The 19,779-nt window shown below is 42.8% G+C and overlaps 1 long non-coding RNA gene across 1 annotated transcript in view; it reads left to right on the top strand.

Moving 5' to 3' along the window:
• Window positions 1-1,277: 1,277 nt before the first annotated feature.
• LOC310677598 overlaps window positions 1,278-19,779 on the top strand; it is a 47,216-nt gene continuing 28,714 nt past the window's right edge. The window contains exons 1-2 of the long non-coding RNA XR_014511317.1: window positions 1,278-1,296; window positions 1,425-1,458. This is a non-coding gene — a long non-coding RNA (uncharacterized lncRNA). The remainder of the gene's footprint in view (window positions 1,297-1,424; window positions 1,459-19,779) is intronic.

Genomic DNA, 19,779 nt, shown 5'->3' with positions numbered 1-19,779 from the left:
TTCTGGACAATAAAGGCCTTTTGTTCTGATCAATCTTCCTATGTTCTTAAATCCAGGATACAATCATCTTGCTGATAAACATTGGACCTCTTGCGAGCATCTCTCTTGCTTAGCTTTCACTAATAGGATAAATCAGGGCTTTTCCCCCCCAGCCGGAAGTCTCCAGAACTCAGTTCCATCACCTCTCAGGTGGGTGCCATTGCCATTATAAGAGAACAAGAGAGGCGTTCGTGGTGAGTTCCGGCACCTCTTTTTCTAGAAAAAGAGCACTGGTATCAATACTATCCATATCACTACCTCCTTTTTTTTTCTCCAGGAATACTAGGGTGCTCAGGATTGCCTAATCACATTCAGCATATTGTTGCCATATCATCATATATCTTTCAAAGACTATCAAAGGAGCAAAAACTAAATATGGACCCTTAGGTCATATCCACACCAAACATTTAAAACACTTTTATACCACTTTAACTGTTATGGAGAAACTCAGTAGCTATAGTTGGTTAAAAGTGCTGGGAATTGCAGCATTTACTCTGAGTGTGACTCACATTGGATACAACCCATTATTATATTTGGGTACGGGGTCATTTTTGTCCTGGCAGCTGCTGCTGCGTCCCTGGATGAGACTCATAGATGGTCCCACTCAATCAGGGATCACCCAGTGAATGGAATACAATAAGCCCACAATTTACGTGGGGTTTACATTCCAGGGATTGCGCCTAAAGCTAAAATCACGTATAGTCAAAACACACTGGATTCAATGGTGAGCGCAGTTGCCAGAGTCATCTTTCCCAGAACCCCGTTCCTTTTCTGCCCTTTTATTAGTTGTTGTTGTTTTTTAAGCCACATACATAAAGCTGAATACGCATAAGATAACTGCACATAGGTTGTGGAGCTTTCTGTACCAAAAAAAAGGACCTAGCCAATCAGATTCAGATTCATGGCGAGGTTACTATGGGGGAATGAGGGCATCAGAAATAATTTAGCATTTTCTCAATGAGCACCTAAATCACTGAAATGGGTTGTTCGGCACTGGCAAAAAATGTTTGCAAACAACCGTGAGCAGTTTTAACTCAGCTCTGACGTGCAAATCGCTTTCCCAAGAACATTCCTGCTGGTAAATACTGTATACATTTGCTGATTCACACTTGCAAAGGGTTAATCTGAGCTAATCTAATCTAATCTAATCTGTGGGTGGGATTTAGCAATTTCCCAGCAGCCTTTGCTCCCTCTTTCCCTCTGCTTCCTCAAACAAGCTGCAGCCAATTAAAGGCTCGCACCTGTGAGGAAAAGCAGGTGAGTGGGAAATCTCTCCAAAAGGAGATTTTTATGAGCCGCTTCCTTAGACTGCATGGTTCTTTAGTAAGGAAGCAAAGCTCTTTTCAAGTCGTTTGGAACCACTTTCTTTATTTTACTGCCAACAGATGGATAGTTGTTTGCTGAAACGTCTGAAACTCTGTGAGTAAGATCTACATTTTGGTATCTGTGATTTACTCTAGCCTAAGTATCTTTTTTGTCGGGGAAGTTGGTTTAAAGTGGCCATGGGGGTCACATGTAAAATCTAACCAAATTTTAATGTGCTTGGCTCATTGTGCTAACTCCGAGAGAGTCAAGAGTCTCTCTTGCAAACCTCTCTCCAACACATTCTAGAGCACTGGGGATACCAACCCCTTCCCTACTCTCTTCAGCTGCTAATGTAAATTAATGAGAACAATATTTTCCTTCTGAATAGGTTAGACAAATGCTAAATTATACTCGGGCTGTATCGGTAACTAACAGCCAAATGTGCATTATTCTCAGGGCACTGCAACATCGGATGATGGAACAGGCTCATTTTAACAAATCTCTGAGGCTTCAGACCAATAAAATATTGAGGTATACATAATTTGTCTACCAAAGTTAGAAAACAGCAAAGTAATTTGGGGAAAGTTTGTAGTTTTACGTAGGCTGCCGCTGTTTCATGTCCAAGGTGCCTGCTTTTTGCCACGTGAATCTGCACAGCTGCACAAGGCCACAAATCAGCCTGTTTTGAGTTTCCCCAGCAGCGCTTAATTTTAGGCCTTCCACCCACCTGATCCTTGATTGGTTGAGAGGCAGTGGGTGAAAACAGCTGCTTTAAATGGCTCCCCATTTAGTCTTTTTCATGTCTATGTACAATCTCTTACTGATCAACTTAGGGGTTTTTAGCCAGTAATGGGGCAGTCTAAAGGCCTACGTGACCATGTAAGCAATGTGTCTAGCTTTGCTTTTTAGATGTGTTCAAAGTCCTGACTTCTCTTTATGCCTCTTTCCTGATCCTCATTGTTTGTCCTAACTTGGCTCATTTTAATAGATTATGATAGGTCTATAGGTATGCTGTGTGTTTTTATTGCCTGCTGTGAAGACTTTCTGAAAATGCACCATATCCGTGGGTTTAGCTTGTATGCAAATCAAAATCATCTTTGTATCTTGCAGTCTCCTCTGTTTTTACTGTGGGGTTTTTTTTTGGTCCTGCTCCTCTGTCTCCTCGCAATATTTTAATATTCAGTTCCAGTATAATGGGGGTTTAGTTCTCTCCTGCCAGGTTTTGTTGTCTTGCTTCATGAAGAACAATAGCCATAGAAAGATGGCCTCCAGCACTGTACAGTTTATAGGTGTGGAGTGGTTTAAATAGCCAATTTGTAAAAGCTTCAGACTCAATTTATGTGCTAGGTTTCCCCTCCCCCCCGGCATTTATGTTGATAAAAGTGTAAAATGTGCCAAGCTTCAATTCTGTTTACTCCTCTTGCACCTTATCAACAAACCAAAGAGAGAGGGGCCTGTTCAACACAGTTCCAAGTCCATTTGTCATTGAAAACAACAAATGCAAAAATATTCTTAAAATGCATAAACCATAAATTGAAGCTACCTAAAAAATAAATAAACAGATGGAGATAGATTCCTCTCCTTCCTGGAAAATACTTTTGGGGTCTCTCTCTCTCTCTCTCTCTCTCTCTCACACACACACACACACCCTCTGTTTGGCATCACATTTTCCCACAATTTCTCCAATGGCTGCTACTTTTCTTATTCACATGGACGATTCCAGCCATTCACAGATCTTGTAGTGACCAATCACAGTATGTAGCCAATCACTTTCAGTTATGAGTGAGGTAACAATTCCTGGATAACAAGAGGGAGACAAAGCACCCAGCTGATGAAGCACCTCAGTGCCCAGTAGAGAAGTGTCAAGATAAACTGAAGTTAAGCAGACAGGTAATGTGAATTCAGCATTGGAGTGGATGCCAGGGTGGTCAACTCTTTCTCCTTTTGATCCCACAAACCCTGGATTCATAAGAAAATAAGCTTGATAAACAACAACAGCTACAAAGACAGAAAGGCAACTGGGGTTTGGGAGTGTCACATGTATAACTCTCCCTGCCAAAGAGGAACCCTAGATGTGTACTTGGTGTAGTCGGCTTCTGGTACACAAGGGGCCTTTGTTATACTCTGGGAGATTGAGGGTAGTTTTTGTGTGTACGCACCCTTGCCTTCTCCCCATTTTTAGTGCAAATACATTCTGGCAAGCTCCTGAATAGGTTTAGGGCAGAGGTAGCAACCTAAGGCCTGTGGCCTTCTCAATCCGGCCTTCGGACGGTCTGGGAATCAGTGTGTTTTTACATGAGTAGAATGTGTGTCCTTTTATTTAAAATGCATCTCTGGGTTATTTGTGGGGCGTAAAAGTTCATTCATTCCCCCCAAAATATAGTCTAGCCCCCCACATGGTCTGAGGGATGGTGGACTGACCCATGACTGAAAAGGGTTGCTGACCCCTGGGTTAGGGTGAACATCAAAACCTCCTACTGAGAACGGTTGGGGAACTGGCCAAGGAGCAAGAGAATGTGGGGGTACAGTCCGTGTGTGTGTGTGTGTGTGTGTGTGTACACTGCAAGGGTCTGACAGAAGACTGACAAACCACATGGACAGATGGGTCACTGAAGAGGTGCCTCTCTACTGAGGGACTACAGGCAGGCAAAAGACATGTTAGGATTCTACTGAAAATGGCAACACCCGTAGGGCTGTTTCTGGGCATTCTGCTTCAAGACGCCTAGCTTTTAATACAGCCCTTCACCTGTCAGGTATCCCAGCTGTCTCATGCCATCTAGACATTGTGCATCTACCCAGCATTGCCCCCTTCCCCCACACCAGGCCTCCACCTCCATGTATTTGCTCAGCAGGAGCCACAACACAAAACCACAAGACTATTGATTCTGGATGCTTAACTGCATCAGATGCAAAAGCCTGGGTGCCAAGTCCCGGAATTGCTGTCAGCATCCTGGCTGTGTTGCTAAAGATGGGGCCGGCTAATTCAGTCAGGTCTGCTCTTTCTGCCACCGCTTTGAGTGACGTGCATGGCCCAGTGCACATTCACTGAAAACTAGTATCAGGGAATGACATACAGTTTGATAACATAAGATGCTTAGGGTTTTTTTCGCTCAAGTGAGATGTTCAGAGCTAATAGCCCTGGTGAGCGGAGTTTTAGCTGTGATCTGTACCTTGAGATATCGGCTGTGTCTGGCTCAGGGAAAAAGGGGGAAAGAATGAAAGCTTATTTCTAGAAAAGGCTTCCGATGAGCAGCATTTGTCATTGAAGGGGAGATGGGTATAATTAGCTTGTCAGTCTCGTTTGGGCTGAGCTGGCTTTCTGCGCTAAGAAAGATGGACTAACTGCCAGAGCCGCTGACAGGTAGTCGATAATGCAGCAATTAATGTCATAAATAATTCTGGAACCAATTATATCAAAATGGACTCTGAGCTTAAAAAAAGATCAGAATTCCCTTCTCCTCCTCCTCCTCCTTCGCTAACAGCAAGCCCCAGCTTTCATTTTTCTCTGTAATTACTTTTCATTGTATATAGCCATAAAGTAGGGTCTTTTTCTTCTGTCCATATTTTTAAACTCCCTTCCACCCCAGTTTCTCTCCCCAGCCCCCACTGTGTCCCTTTCTGCCCTCCTGCTCCCCCAGGACTCGGTTGTTACAGGATATCTTTGGGTGAGCACATAATCTTTGAGCCTGGCTGTTTACATGATAACTCCCTCTGCACCGAAATGATTAAGAGCCCAGTTTTCTCAAATGTCATGAGCAATGACAGCGGAGAACACCAAAACAATGGCATTTGGAAATGAAGACATTTGTGAAATAAATTGATTTGTCTTATTATTTTAAAGGTTGTTCTGACTTTGCTTACACTGAACTTATCGATTTTTGTTGGCCTCCTCTTTCTCCACTACAGTTGCAACCGGAGAATGTGAGCCAAGTTATTCCCTCTGTGCCGCAAACACAATTTACTACAAGCTTAACAATGGTCTTGTAACCCTTTCTAGTATCTCCTGCCTATGACGGAGAAAACAATATGAATGATGGCGTATTTTTGTTGGGCTGGCTGCACTTTTAAAAGAGAGAACTTTAAAATGAGGTATGGGAGAACAGCCAGGCCCGTTTGTAGTTTTGTCCTGATGTGCATTTTGAGAAGTTGTGGGTGGGATCAGCTTTGTACTTTAAGGTGACAACAGCCACAGCAGTTCAGAATGTTTGAACTGAAGTGCTTAATATATAATGATCTGAGAGTCCTGACAATTGGGGAGAGTCTGATCAGGATCAGTTTTGCCAGGGGTTGAAGTGGTGGTGGTGGTGGGGGGTGTCTCGTGGTTCACAGGTCATTTGCTTAGTTGGCAACATATAGTTTAGTTCCTCCGTCCTCTACAAGCACCCCACCCCTGAAAGAAACATAGCTATTTGCAACTAAATGATATTTTTGGCCAAAATTCAATGTTGTTAATTAATTAATATAGAACGATTCAAAATGAGGAAGTCTTCCAAGGGGAAGATACACCGGTAATCCACTTGTGCTGAGTTTTCTGCACTCTAGCCTCCTTCGGCAATGAGGGGTTCATTGTTTTGGGAAAAGGAAAGCAATTGCAGCAGAAAGAGTGTAGACATGCCCATGGTATCCACAGGAAATTTGGATGCAGCATGCATGGCTATATCACACACCACCCAAATTGTCTTGAGATGGTTGCTTAGAAGGTGTTGATAAATCAGTATTAATCATCAGCATGCACCTTCATTACCACCCAGGCCCTTAGGGTCTTCAGCCCATCTCTGTACACACACACACACACACACACACACACACACACACACACCAAGACACAGAACCAGAGAGAGCAATGGCCATTTATTGTCATGATGGAAAAGAGTACACAGCCCAAACAGGCAGGGAAAGCTTTCACAGCAGCAAAAACACCCCAAACTGAGCACCCCATGATCACAGATAGACATAGCAAGGAGCCGGCAAGTGATGGGAAGGTGGAGCCACACTAGGAATGACAGAGGAAATTTCCTTCTGTCCACCTGTTCAACTCCCATCATGTAACAGTCTCTTGCTAAGAATGATTTTCATCTTGGTTCTCTACAACTGTTTTTTTTTAAAAAAACAAAAACAAAATCATGTACACGTTATACATAATAGATACGTAAATTGCATAGCAATTTACGTTATTTACATATTCATTGATGTACAATTGTCACTGTCCTGACATGGGTCTTGCAGCTTTTCTTTTTTTCTGAAATACCGCATGCTGACTTTGTGTACCTACACAGCCTATAGTCACCAAGGCTGCAATCCTAACCATGTCTACTCAGAAGTAAGTCTCACTGAATTACTTCCACGTAAGTGGGGTTTTGATTGTAGCCTTTACCTGCTTCCCACTGCGAATTTTTAATACCAATGAAATGCATCATTTATTCTTGTTCTTTGTCACGGAAAGAAGTACAGTGGTTTCTTTTGTCATCTGTTGACTTTATTTGTGCTCCTCAGTTAAAAGTCTGAGGATGTGAAGCAGTCAGACACAAATCGTGTTTACTACAAACATTGAAAACAAATTAGCTTGAACATTATGTTTCAGGAGATGCACACACACGGTCATTTTCTGAAGAAAACACACATTTATGGAATAAAATCATGCACTACAGAAAGGGCTTGTATAAGTGCACAATGTTTAATATGCCCGCAGGAATTCTTACAGTCAAGGACACACACAGCAAAATACCAGCAGGGTGCAAACCTATCCTTCCTTGATGCCTGAATGAGGGGAAAGAGGCAGGGTTAAGTTTATACCACACTATAAAATCCAGATAGTGAGACTTCAATCCTAGTCCCACTTACCAGTTGAATTCAGTAGAATTTACTTCTCAGAGACATGGTTAGAATAGATAGCTTTTTGATGACCTATTAGCCACTTCATTAACTTTGTCTTTAAGGTGCTGCCAAGCTCTTTACTTTTTCTGCAAAAGACTAAGAGGGGTACTCCTCTGGAAATTCATCAACTTTGAAGGGGAACATACAAGGAGGCAACTGATTTGTAAATATCTATCAGTGGATGAGAAATGCATCCCTCTATTATGCGTTACAACAGATGTATGAAATTGCATATATTTCTGCGTCAGCGGACAATGGAATGGAAGAAAGGCTTCTGCAAAATAAACTAATTGCAGCAGAATGGAAAGTACCAGATGAAAATGCAAGTGAATGTTGGAGCAGGCTGGGGTATGTCTCTTCATCCCTAGGCCACATGAGTCGAGCCACCAACAAAGAAGAGCACAGGGGGTAGTGAGAGAGTGAGTTAGACCAGGCCCACTGGTGCAAAGATCAAGCACGACAAATGCCAAGAGAGGACCCTTCAGGTGTGCCACCAGTGCTCTACACCAGTACCACAGGCAGAGGGACCCACAGTTGCAGCAGTATGCACACTGGTATGCAGACTGGCCCTTGCGTTGAGTCCTGCGCCCAATTGCGTCGCTGGCTGCCTGCACCAGCTCATGTCCCTTCAGCATCTTTGGGAGGGTCATCCTACAGAACAGTGGCCATGGCATCTAGCAAGGCAGCCGGTGGGAGGATAGCAGTAACATCATCACCTTTCCCCTAGTCATTCCTACAATATTATCAAACAATTGGATGGTGGAGGCTGCCTCTGACACAGGCCTCATCCTCCACCTGTTTTGTATGGATATAGCTGGTGTTGGCTTTTTTTTTTAAAAAAAAAAATCAATCAATAAAAAAGCATTGTGGAAGCAGCAAATTACTGCAGCGTTCTTTCACAACCTTTTGCTTCCTAGAGCCTGACAAATGTTTCCAGTTTCACAGCCATGGTGGCATTTACTCCTGGGAGGTTGGGGGAAACAGTTCATGAAGTTCCCACTGTTTTCAAACTGGAAACATCTGCTGGCATTGCACTCTGTTTTGGCTGTTGGGTTCTGAAGCAGAGAAAGACCCTGTAACCTGATCAGCCCCTCTCTGTAGCAGGAGGTGTCACTGCCATGACTGATAATTACAGTAGATGGTTGCAGAGGAGGAAGGATCATTTGGCCAAACCGGCGAATGCTTTAAACGCTTAAAATGACCATATTTTCAAATGCAAAACCATGTCTGCCGTGTCTGCGCCTTGTCTCTGGCTGCAGCAAGAGGCACAACTGCTTTAATCAAGCTTGCAAAGGAGCAAAGTGTTTCCATATTTTTATTTTATAATACAGACCATTGCTCTGTCAGGCGGTTTGAGGAGTGGGAATTCTTTTGCAAATAAAGCACAGGCTCTGAAGAGCGGAGGCTTTGAGGCCCACTTATATGGATATGCTGAAAACACCATATTCCTAGTTCATATTTTAAAAAAGAGAAAGCATGCTTACTTTCTACAGATATGGCATGACACCATCACATTTAAGCATTCTCTTTCCTGGACAGCCATTGTAGGTCAGTTTAGCCCCCTGCCTCTGGGTACAGTACTTCTGGGCAAGTGAACATATGAAGGCATAATGCCAGGAGTCAAAGGGATTTATTGTAGCATCTATGAACATCAGAAGGCAGGTGCTCCTTGGTGTTGAATAGGCTGGACTAGAATTTCTGGAGAGGATTCCAATTTTGGTAATCCATGGAAGAATGTTCTCTAGGCTGGAATGTAGGGTCCTCATAAGTCTCTGGTCTTGTGATTTCCTTGATTCCCCCTCCCCCATAGGAACATAGAAAGATGCCTTATAGTGAGTCAGACAGTTGGTTCAAATAGCCGGCATTGTTTGCACTGAATGGCAGCTGCTCTCCAGGATTTTGGACAAAGTTCTCTCCCAGTCCTACCTGGGGATTGAACATGGGACTTCTGCATCCAGAGCAGATGCTCTATCACTGAGCTATGAGCCTTCCTTTTCTTCCTGCAGAAGAGCTTTTTGAGTTTGTTTGATCCAGGGTCGTAGGATAACCACCTTCATACAACCAATGTGCTTAAGTTTGTTTAATGCATGGAGGGGTTAATGCAGGGGTTGGCAAGGTTTACCTCGCCTGGTTCACTCCAGCGGAGATCCCTCCGTGGGCCGGATCGTATGCCTGCAATTTCCGGTGTCTGCGCAGACGCAATTTCCGGCGCCGTGGAAGTGAGTCCTCGTGCCGCGCTGCGCCTGTTTAGTACAGCGCATGGGGACTCGCCAAGTGGGCAGCTAGGTTCTGGGTGGCTCGGGGGCTGGTTAAACGACCCCCATAGGCTGCTCGTGGCACATGGGCCTTAGGTTGCCGACCCCTGCGTTAATGCTATAGAGTAAGCCAGGGGTCCTCAAACTACGGCCCCCAGGCCAGTTCTGGCCCGCTAGGCTTGGAAATCTGGCCCACCGGCCGGCCGAAACACCATGCCAGGTTTTCTGAGCGGGCTGACTGAGCGGGCGGTGAGGCTTCTGCGGCTGAGGTAAATCCGGCACAGCAAGGAGTTTCCGTTGAAAAGCATTCTTTTCAACAGAAACGCCGCGCTGGGTTTACCTCAGCAAGCGGGGACTGACTGAGGCTCTGAATGGGAACAAGCTCCTCAAGTGGCGGCGGCTCTGCCAATGAAACACTGCGCTGGGTTGCATAGGAATTCATTCATATTTTTTTCAATATATAGTCCAGCCCCCAACAGTGTCTGAGGGACAGTGAACCAGCCTCCGGTTTTAAAAGTTTGAGGACCCGTGGAGTAAGCTCTCCTGCCAGGCTTAGCAAGGTCACTTCCCTTTACCTTGGGAGGAAATGGGTAAATGAGACCAATTCTCAAGATGGCAGTGGAATTAGCAAGAAGAACCTCTCTGTTTAGCACCTAAGAGGGCCTGGCGGGAAGGAGGTAGTCTTTCATTTATCTAGGTCCTCAGTCATTTAGGGCGTGAAACACTAATGCCTTACCAAGGACACCTGGAATGAGTCCCACAAACTGGCAACCAGCTCTGCTGTTTAAAAACATAAATTATATCAGTTCTAAATTGAACCTCACCCTGTAATATGACCACTGCATTTTGTACCAGATGAAATACTGTTTAAAAAGCAGCCCTGGTACTGGATATGCTTTGGGGGAGTCTTGGGTTGTTTTTTTAAAAGTTCTCTATACAGTGGTGCCCCGCAAGACGAATGCCTCGCAAGACGGAAAACCCGCTAGACGAAAGGGTTTTCCGTTTTGGAGGTGCTTCGCAGGACGAATTTCTCTATGGGCTTGCTTCGCAAAACGAAAATGTCTTGCGATTCATGGGGGTTTTTTTCCGCTCCCCACCCCCTTTTTCTAAGGCACTAAGCTGCTAATAGCCTTTTAGCAGCTAATCCGCTAATCCCTTAAGCCTTTAATAGCCGCTAATAGCCGCTAAACCGCTAATCCACTAATCCGCTAATGGGCTTGCTTCGCAAGACGAAAAAACCGCTAGACGAAGAGACTCGCGGAACGGATTCTTTTCGTCTTGCGAGGCACCACTGTATAGTGGATCAAATTTGGCATGTCCTGGGAGTTTCTCTTTTGAAAATTTATTCCAGAGGGTAAGCTGTGTTGGATCTGTTGCAGAAAAGTTTTAGGGCACCTTTCATAGGCCAGAACCAACTTCTTTTGAGTATTTGTGCACAACTTAGCGTAGCGGCTTTTAAGTTTCACTTCCAGGGATATAGTAAGTTAACAACAGGATAGAGGAGGTTGGGGGGGGGGGGATTGCAGCAGCAACAGGCCTAGACCAATTTAGGCTGCTTCTCTCACTGCCTTTATTAAAGATGGGAATATTGTTTTATCTGCCAAGGAGTGTCTCCTACAATCAGTCTGACATGCATTTAGCTTCACAGCAGCTGTCACATATTATGGATTTAGTAAATAGGAGAGCTTAAAAATTCTGTTTTGCTGTCTATATATTCCCCCAATTTACTTGCTTTTTCTTCTTGCAAACTCTGCACATTTTAATGTTACTTTAGTGGCTGAAATTGCTGTGAATACCTGGCAAGCCAGCCAGCCTAAGTGGAACTGCAACGCGGCATACAAATTCAATGTCAGTTCAGAACAATTAGCCAAATTTTGCTTATCTCCCCGTGTAGTAATAAAAGCTATTTGTTTCTATAAGGAATGGAAGTTTGTCTAGTCACTGAAGGGATATGTGATGATGAGTGCTGGTGAAGAATAAATGGAAGGGCAATTTTTGCTGGGTGTGTTGACCTAGAAGCTACATTATTGTCGATGAGAATAATTAATATTCTTAGCAAATTGGGTACCTCTGGGGTGGGAGGGTGGGACCCTGACTGACTGCAGCTACAACAGCTGAGGCTGCTGAACAGACTCTTGCGCTGCAGTGTTGTTTGCTGGGGGTTGTTGCTGTTGGGTTTTGGTTGTTTTGAATCTTCATTTTAGATCTTGTGATTTATGTGGAATTTGTTCAGTTTGGTTGTGTATTTCTTAATGTTTTATTTATTTACAGCTACTTTTGTTACGTTGAAGCTACATATAAATCCCCCCCCCGTGTTATAAGCCGCCTTGCACACGGCTTGAACTATGGAAAGGTGGCATACAAGTAAAATTATATGTGCATGCATAGCAAAGTCATGTAAAAATCCTTCTGGCACTGTTATTTATTTCACAAAGTTTATATACCCTCAAAGCACTGTACCACTCTTGGATTATAAGCAGGGGAATCACAGGGATCACCAACCCAGCACTCAGGGGTAACAGGTTGGTGGCCCTTCTGTGTTGGGAAATACTTTTACCTGGGAGTGAGTCCCATTAAACTCAGCAGATCTCACCTCTGAATAGACATATGTAGGATTGCACTGCTGGGCTCTTCATTGGTTTTAGATTTAGTGAGCTTCAGGGCACCAACACCTACATTGCTTTTGAGAGAAGGGTGAGCCCTGAGGAGACTCAGAGTCTTCTCCTGAGCTTGCTGATTTATTTTTCTGTGTTTCTTCAGTGCTGTGGATGGTGGGCACCATTTTTCAGGGCTTACCTAGGCAACTGAGGCTTATGGGGCTTAAGATTATTTATACTTGATCACGCTGTGATTCAGGGTTTGTGGTATATGTATCATTTAAAAGGCTTGGGTGCCCTATTCACCCTTTGGGGTGATTTCTCCAGATCCATCCTAATTTTGAAAAATCACCTTAGGGTTACTTAAAAAAAAAAATCCAAAAATCACGTTTGCTATTTTCTTTCAAATTATTTTCAGTAGAATATTGTAATTCTACACACTCCCCAGTCTACCTCTCAGCAATTTTTCGTAGATATCTGAAGACAACACCTCTTCCTTGACAGATTCCAAATGACCGCATTTGTTCCTCCTGCATAGAAAAATATGAGTTTCCTTCTTCATTTCATCATCCAACAATTACCATCTAGTATTCTTCCTTTCTCTCTCCCTCTCCATTTAACAAAACCCCAAAGTCAGTTGTGATCAAATACATAAAAAACAATAAGAACATAGTGAGTAATCACCAATGAAAAGTCATAACTTCTGTGGTTGTAAATCATGCCTGAACAATGCACTTTCTAACCGACATACCTTTACCACATCTGATCCGCGAACATACTTACTAGGCAGATAATGAATAACTTATTCTTGGACAGAGTGGCCTAGGTTTGATTTATCTCTTAGTATAAATAAATAAGAAAAGGCTGTCAAATCCGGGTGAATAAATCTCATCTCTCCAGGAAGGCTTGTGTATAAGGATGAAGGGGAGGAGAATAAGTGAGCAGGTGCTTTTACCTTAATTGGAGACAGAATTTTTTTTAACCCTTTTGAAGGAGTAAATCGTATTGTTTCTGGAAAATTAAAGGGCTCTGCAAATCACATTTTCAAGTAGATTCTGATCTCCTTTGCCCTTATGGAAGCCTTGAGATGCTGGAGTGATTTGGGTGGGGAGTTCCCCAATTGAAGTTACCATAGTCTTGGGACAAGCACTCTTAAATTGTTGTAGGTCAGTCAGTAGAGCACGAGACTTAATCTCAGGGTCATGAGTTTGAGCCCCATGTTGGGCAAAATATTCCTGCATTGCAGGAGGCTGGACTAGATTACCCTCATGGTTGCTTCTAACTATGATTCTATTATTGTTGCAGTTGTCACTAGAATGTTACTGCCCCTAGTGAAGCTGCTGGGTGCAGTCATCATAAAGTTTGGGGTGTGGAGCTTGGTCTCATCAGTATGCTGATGTCATCCAATTCTGTATGTCCATTTCATCAGAACTACTGTGATACACTCTGTATGGGGCTGCCCTTGAAAATAGTAAACTGCAGCTAGTGCTGAATACTGACACCTCAATGAATAGTCACATAACACTAGTTTTGTGGAATCTGCATTACCTGCCCATATATTACCAGTCCCAAGTTAATGTTCTTATGGTGATGTATAAAGCCTGAATCACCTGGGACCTGAATATCTGAGAGAACACATCTGCAAATACCAACCTGTCTGGGCTATTATATCAGCACTCCCAGCAAATGTTTATCACTGTATGAGAACCCAAGATAGGGCCTTCTCAGTGGTGGCACCCCATTTAATGGAACTCCCCCTAGTGGCATGGTTGAGCCTTTGTCACTACCTAAATATGTTTTTATCCACATAGACCTATGGTAGATCTATTTGGCTGTTATTTATGGATTTTAAAGCTTTGATGCTGCCCTATTCTGTAGGTTTTATGGTATTCTTACATTATTTGGTGTTTTATTGTACTTCATAATTTCTATTGCACCTGTTCAAAATGTATCATTTATATTGACATTGTTTATTATTGTCGGGTTTTTGGAAACCCTTTGGTGATCATTTTCCTTGATGAAAAGTGGTATACAGTTGCTTGTATAAATAAATAAAAATAATAATTTGGGTAACTTCTTTTGGTGAGGTGCATCACTTAGTGGGCTGCCTTCATATTTGCCTCCAAGAGATTGGCGGCAGTTGTTAAGAGTTACAGTGATAAATAGGTAGTGGAAATTTTAGCTTTGAACATCCAGTTGAGGTGAGAAGCTTTCTTCAAAGATCAACTTACATCCTCAGTTGTCCTCTTACTTTCCCCATTGACATTAGATATGATTTACAGCTGTGCAAAGTGAGTTTTTGAGTAAGACCCCTCCTCTCCCAATCTGCTACATAGATCATTCTTACTTGATAAATGAGTCTCAATTAGTCTAAAGCATTTGCTGAAGTTCAGTGCATGTGGGGGTTCTAGAATTCTAAGACGGTTTGTAGACCCAGAAGCAAGATCTCTATATTTTTTATTTTTTATTTTAAATCACCCTGCTCAGATTCATTAGGTGGGAAAGCCCGTATTGGCTTTCATGGCATAAGTTAAGCTGCTTATGTATACAATGCTGGCAGCAATATGGATGGAAAAAGCATGTGTTGAATACATCTCGAGTGTCTTGGGTCTCTGAAGGTCACTCTGCTAAAGTAATATATAGTGCCAGTATTGGTGGCTCAAGGTCAAGTCAGCTTGCTTTTCATAATGCATAAACCTGAAGCTCTCTCAGACACCAATCATCTGACCTAAAACCTTGGAACAAATATTTTACTAAGTAAATCAGTGAGCATGCTGGCATTTCTATTAACCTTCAATGCACTGGTGACAGGAAATGAATAATGATAAATAATAACTCAGGCCTGTAAATCATACTTAACATCACAGGCAGGAAAGGGGGGAAATTCTGGTAGGCTACCATCTGTTAAGAGTAGAGCTGGAAGAGCTTGCTTGGAGAAAACAAAGGGGAGCGCACTTGCCCCTTTTCCCAAAGGCTTCCCAAGGTGCCCTTAATAACACAGTGAAAGGAAACATTGATTTGAAAATATAGGTTTCCTAAACCAGACCGAGGTAGGTTATGTAGGGGACCTTCATGTGAGGCGGTGAGATTGTTTTCAGTCCCTAGTCAGCAACTTATTTTACTAGGTGTCATATCTGTGGCAGGGCAGGAGCCAAAGGGCCAGCAAAATAAGGCTGTACCTATGGACACACTCCCATATGAAGTATGGCAGAGGCAAAAGGCTCCTGAATCCCTCTTTGTCACTATGAACACAGCAAAGGATTTAGCAGAGCCCTCCACTTATGATGAAGTTGAGCTGTTCACTTCCGTTCCACTTGTCCGTGGGTATGAACAGCTGAGGCACACTGCCATTGTCTCCTGCTGTTTAGGGAGAAAGGACTGAGAGCCCTTTGCCTTACTTGGAGGAAAGTGGCTGGAGTACAGTTGTCCATGAGACTGGGGGCGATGCTTATATTTTTCCCGGTGGATATTGTGTCATTAATTGTTGATGGTTGCACTTTTAATTTCTTGCTTTTCTGTGTGTTATCTGTTGCCTGAGACAAAAAAATAAATCCAACAGATTTATTTTATGTTAAATATGCCTTGTATTTTATTTCTTGTCCCAATTGAGTATGCAAGCATCATTCCCTGGGGCCCAATTTATATGTAGGCCCAGTCCTTGCAGCACAGTTACTGCCAGGGCCCTGAATGGCAATTGCATGGTTACTTCTATGTGGGACACAAGGTATGTGTAGATCCAGTTTAACCACATGAACCCTGCACCTCACTTTTGCTATTCTCTGAAACTATCCCAGAAGTTGGAAAGGAAGCACTTAGTCCTTTTTTATAGAATGTTATTTATCTGTTTATATGATCATGGATAGCCTGCATCATCAGCCCTGGAAAGGGCTCTCAGAGTAGCCAACAGAGCATATGAAAACACCAAATCACGTTAAGAGTAAAATGAACAGTATCAAATGAAGCACAAAACGAATTCCACTGCAGCACACATGGCAGCAGCCACAGATGACGACAACCTTCAAAAACGAGAAAGTGCATTAGAGAGAAAATGTGTGCCTAAACAAAGCTGTTTTCACTTCTCACCTATATCCACACAGCGAGGAAGGCCTGCCAAAGCTCCTGGAGCAATGAATTCCATTTCCTATGTACTGCAAGCAGCAGGGCCACTTCTGATTATCACAGTGTACAGGAAGAGAAAGGTCTGTAGCTCAGTAGTACAACCTGCTTTCCATGCTGAAGGTACTAGGTTCAGTCTTCAGCATTTCCAGGTAGAGACTCCTGCCTGAAATCCTTTTGAGCCACTGCCAATCAGTGTAGAAAATACTCTGCTAGGTGGACCATTGCTCTGATAAGGCAGCTTTCTGTGTTCCTATGTGTAGAAGGAAAGGGTCCTTCAGATCACTTAGTCCCAAACTGTTAGGGCTTCAAATGTGATAACCATAATTTTGAACTGGAACCAGGAGCCAGTGCAATTGAGATAAAACTTGCTACATGGTCAGGTTCCTGTCAGTAGCTTTGTCACTGCACCCTGCACCTGCTGAAGCTCCTGGACATGATTTCAAGGACAGCCCCACATAGAGCCATTGCAGTAATCTGATTTTGAAGTGGCCAGGGTATGTATAACTCTGGCAAGATCAGCTCTGTCTGTAAAAGATTGTGGTTGGGACATCAGATGCTCTTGGCCACCACCACAACAACCTGCTTATCCAGGAGCAAAGCTATATCCAGGGGAAAAAACTCCCAAACTACAAGTCTATTACTTCTGGTGGAGTACAGTGCTGTCCAAAGCTGTAGTGGATGGGATGAGCCTCTGGCTCTTCTTGTGGACATAATTCCAAATTTCTCTTGCAATCCTGTTGCTTTTAAAACAAAGGCTGAAGATGACTCACTCATTCTATAGCTACCTTCAGATGTATGCTTCTTGGGGTTTGAAGCTGTGTGATACGTTGCTTTGCATTACTCTAGTCTAGAGAACAGTATCCAAAACCTAGAATGAAAACTACTAAAAAAATTCTGCAGATTACCAAGTGCTCCCTAGAAAGCTGAAAGAACTCATTGAGTCTTAAAAGGATGCAGATTTCAGTTGCTTCATGTTAGATGATTACCTGCATAAGTAATCTTATTTGAGAACTGTTCTTTGCTGGAATTGTTCTGTATGGTTCAATTCATAGATTGCCCCCTCAGTACTAATACTGCAAGAGGATATTTGTGCCATGTGGCAAACTCCAGTAGTAGCAGACCAGTAAACCTTATATCTATCAGTGGAAATGCCAAACTACCTGGATCTAATCTGGATAATCAGTGAACCATTGCATCCTTTGGCTTGGGAATAATGTGTGCCCCCCCCTCTTTTTTTTACTGTCTAGACCTCTCTTCAGCTGTGATTACTTTTGACTACACGATCTGAATAGACTGTAAGAATCTGACTCCATCGCATTGCCCTGATAATATCTCTCTTGTTCTTTAATTATCTCCTATAGTATCTTGAGTTACTTGCAAGATTGACACATCCAACTAGCCACACTGGTGAGTCTCTCTATCTATTGATCAATCAATTGATCTAATTTTACCCTTGGTTCAAGAAGCTCAGAGTGGTGTACATATACATATTGTTATTTTTTATATCCTGCTGCTAAACACAGAGATGGTTCTTACAAAAAAAAGACAAAGAGCAAACATATAAATATTGCTTTGACTCTTCTTTGTATTTTACAGACTCTACATATTTGCATGGAAATAACTTCCATTTATTTCAATGGGACTTTCTTGCAAGTTAGTGTGCCACCGCTTATGATTCCACCCTTTGGGACTGGAGGTGGCTTCTCTAGAACCTATAATTAGAAAGCAAAAAAATAAAACAGTAAAAGCAAAATGAAGACACTGGTTTCCAGCTGGCAAGAAGAAATATATTGCAAAAATAGATGTATTCTCTTTTGTCAGGTGCCATAGTCTGGTCTGAGCCTAGCCAAAGGCTACATTAGCTCTTCAGCTCCATGACTGTAGAAGTGGTACCAGGAGCAAGAGAAGGAGCAGGCCAGGAAAGGGTGTGGAGAATGGCCTCCCTTGGTGATCAGACTCATTATTCCCCAACAGCAGGGTTCCATAGGAGGCAGTGGCTTGGGATTTGTTCTCTGGGAAAATCACCTAGTATGAGGAGTATTCTCGCCTTCATTTTTAGCAGCTTGGCTTCAGCTGCCTGAAACTATCTTCTCTGACTGGTGACTCCACTGATGTGAGAAGTAGGGAACTGGTGCCCAACCAGCCAAGTTCTTGGTTCAAATCCCATTGCACCTGATGAAAATGTGCCTAACAGTTATGTCAAGGACAAGGATCTTGTGGCCCTGCAGATGTTGCTGGAGCCCAACTTCCATAATGCCTGACTGTTGGCCATGCCAGATGGGGCTGATGGGAATTGGATTCAGTCAACATCTGGACTACTATAGATGTAAAGAACAACGTAGCATTAAGCAATGGATGTGCACAACTGAAATCTGAAAATGTTTGCCTTGTTTTGTTTCATGCTTATGTGCTAGCATAAGCTTCCCCATCCCATAATATACTACCAACATAACATAATATGTCCATTATTATGTTGGATCACGTATTATAAGAATCCCAGCTTCTGTCTTAATAGAGGGCAGACTATGGAGCCTAACAGTTATCTGCATGCACATGTATCCCTGTGTGTGTGTGTGTGTGTGTGTGTGTGTGTTGTATCTTATTAATATGCACGTGTAATATAATACTAATCTCAATATTTTGATGTTATGTGGTTAGGTTTCATTAATTTCTCTAATCTTGTTATTGTTCTTCTGTTGTAAGAGAAAAGAAAAAGAAAGATGAATCTTAACCTGAATGAACTGGTAGATTAGCTGATTTATTTTACCCATTGCCTAGACCTGGTCCTCCCCAGAGAAAGCCTTTCCAATTAAGCAAAAATAAGCCAAACTGTGTAATGTGGATTCTGATGGAGGCTAACCCTTACAAGAGACAGACAAATTAATTTTCAAGACTTTAACATGTAGTCTGTAGCCAGTTCCTAAACAGAAAGCTCAGCGTTTTATCCCTTTAATCTCTACCCTCCACTTTTTCAAATACAAATTAAATCATTTAACAATGATTTAATAAGCACTAAAAAGTGTAATGAACCGGGTAATGAATAGGCGCTCGTATTTTATTTTCCCACTTTGTGCACAAACTACTGTGCAGTCCTCCTTGTACATTTCATTGGAGCTTCCGGAGGAGAACATCCCATTGGGTTAGGCCCTTTCTCCTTTATTTTCATAGAATCATAGAATCATAGAGTTGGAAGAGACCACAAGGGCCATCGAGTCCAACCCCCTGCCAAGCAGGAAACACCATCAGAGCACTCCTGACATATGGTTGTCAAGCCTCTGCTTAAAGACCTCCAAAGAAGGAGACTCCACCACACTCCTTGGCAGCAAATTCCACTGTCGAACAGCTCTTACTGTCAGGAAGTTCTTCCTAATGTTTAGGTGGAATCTTCTTTCTTGTAGTTTGGATCCATTGCTCCGTGTCCGCTTCTCTGGAGCAGCAGAAAACAACCTTTCTCCCTCCTCTATATGACATCCTTTTATATATTTGAACATGGCTATCATTTCACCCCTTAACCTCCTCTTCTCCAGGCTAAACATGCCCAGCTCCCTTAGCCGTTCCTCATAAGGCATCGTTTCCAGGCCTTTGACCAT

This window comes from Podarcis tiliguerta, assembly GCF_965153285.1.
Source record: "Podarcis tiliguerta genome assembly, chromosome: 5".
In the NCBI taxonomy this organism is placed as follows: Eukaryota; Metazoa; Chordata; class Lepidosauria; order Squamata; family Lacertidae; genus Podarcis; species Podarcis tiliguerta.
The sequence above is the reverse complement of the archived record's forward strand: the minus strand, read 5'-3'. Positions and strand labels throughout refer to the sequence as shown.